Raw genomic sequence first — 2290 nt, 5'->3', positions numbered from 1 at the left:
TTCACAGAAGAGGAAATTGAATCATGTTCTGCTAAGCTATACAGTATGTATTCCGTGTTTGTAAAAATTGCAAGCAGCTTTTCAGAACCAGCCTTACACACTGGATAAAATATATATTTGTCTCCCTCCTCCACATCCCTTTCCACTGTTTCCCTGTACTTTCCACTGTTTTCTGTTACTATTTCTTTCTATTTTATTTAGTAATACCCTAAGTGTCTTCAGATTTTCAAGTGGAGGCCTGGGCACGGGAAATATGTGATCCTCGCCTCTAGGAAGTTCACGGTCTGATGGGTGAGAAAGATGATACAGAAGAAAATAACACTGCAGGAATGTAAGTTAAATAAAGGGGGATAAATGTGTGATAGTATAATTTTCCATTAAAATGACAACTCAGCCATTCTCTATATATATGGAGAATGTGATGACTAAGCTGAATTTTAAAACATTAATGAGTTAGATTTTTATAAAGAATATACAATGGAATAGTGTTTTGTTTATATTAGCATGTGTATAAGCAGAGATGGGGAAGAGGAGAGACTGTTATGTAGGTAATGGTTTAGCTATAATACTCTGGGTAAAATCTATCTTATGAAATGGACTTGTTTTTCTACCTATACTTACTCCCTAAGTGATCCCATCCTACCTCATGATTTTAAATACCATCTACTATTTTTTCACAATGGGTTTGCTGCTACAACACAGGTGTCATGCAAACCACCACTAAACCCAAACCAAAAGGGAAAAGGAAAAGGCTCATATCAACATTATCATCATTGGACACATAGATTTGGGCAGGTCTATCCCTACCAGTCCTCTGATCTACCAATGTGCTGGGATCAACAAAAGAACTATGGAAACATTTGACAACAAGGCTGCTGAGGTGGGAAGGGGCTCCTTCAAGTGTGGCTGGGTCTTGAATAAACTGAAAGCTGAACATGAACAGGGTATCACTGTTGATATCTCCCTGTAGAAATTTGAAACCATTGAGTATCATGTGACCATCACTGATGCCCCAGGACACAGACTTTATCAAAAACATGATTACAAGCACATCTCAGGCTGACCGTGCTGTCCTGATTATTGCTCCTGGTGTTGGTGAATTTGAAGCAGGTAGCTCCAAGAATGGGCAGACCTGTGAGCATGCCCTTCTGACTTACACACAGGGTGTGAAAGAAATAATTGTCGGTGTTAACAAAATGGATTCCACTGAGTCACCCTATAGCCAGAAAAGATACAAGGAAATCATTAGGGAAGTCACCACCTACATTAAGATAACTGGCTACAGCCCTGACACAATAGCATTTGTGTCAATTTTTGGTTGGAATGGTGAGAACATGTTAGAGCCAAGTGCTAACATGTCTTGGTTCAAGGGATGGGAAGTCACCCATAAAGATAGCAGTGCCGGTGGAATCACATGCTTGAAACTCTGGATTGCATTCTGCCACCAACTTGTGCAACTGACAAGCCCTTGCGTCTGCTTCTCCAGGACGTCTACAATTGGTCGTATTGATGCTGTCCCTATGACCAGGTGGAGATTGGTGTTCTTAAACCTGGCGTGGTGTTCTCCTGTGCTTCAGTCAATGCCACAACCGAAGTAAAATCTGTTGAAATGCACCATGAAGCTTTGAGTGAAGCTCTAGCTGGGGACAACGTGGACTTCAATGTCAAGAACGTATCTGTCCAAAATGTTCACCCTGGCAATGTGGCTGGTGACAGAAAAATGACCCACCAATGGAAGCAGCTGGCTTCAGGGCTCAGGTGATTATANGTGTAATACTGAACAATCCCTGCATGGTCCCCAAGATGATGAAGCTTAATGAGGACCACAAATCTTAAATAATTTATTATTTGGCCTCAGCAGTGATAAGGAAGGACTATAAGGTACATACAATGGAATGCTAGGCTAGTATAGAAGAGTGAAGACNACTGAACCATCCAGGCCAAATCAGTGCTGGAAATGCACCTGTGCTGGATTGTCAGACAGCTCACATTGCTTGAAAGTTTGCTAAGCTTAAGGACATTGATTATCATTCTGGAAAATAGCTGGACGATGGCTCCAAGTTNCCTGAACCATCCAGGCCAAATCAGTGCTGGAAATGCACCTGTGCTGGATTGTCAGACAGCTCACATTGCTTGAAAGTTTGCTAAGCTTAAGGACATTGATTATCATTCTGGAAAATAGCTGGACGATGGCTCCAAGTTCTTAAAACCTGGTGATACTGCTCTTGATATGGTGTGTTGAGAATTTCTGTGACTATCTCCTCTGGGCCATTTTGCTATTTGTGATATG

At 41.4% G+C, this 2290-nt stretch overlaps 1 pseudogene; it reads left to right on the top strand.

The window, feature by feature from the left end:
* Positions 1-850: 850 nt before the first annotated feature.
* LOC100473574 lies at positions 851-1836 on the top strand (annotated as a pseudogene).
* The last annotated feature ends 454 nt before the right edge of the window (positions 1837-2290 follow it).

The sequence above is a fragment of the Ailuropoda melanoleuca genome, chromosome 7, assembly GCF_002007445.2.
Source record: "Ailuropoda melanoleuca isolate Jingjing chromosome 7, ASM200744v2, whole genome shotgun sequence".
Classification (NCBI taxonomy): Eukaryota; Metazoa; Chordata; class Mammalia; order Carnivora; family Ursidae; genus Ailuropoda; species Ailuropoda melanoleuca.
This window is presented reverse-complemented; position numbering and strand designations above follow the sequence as displayed.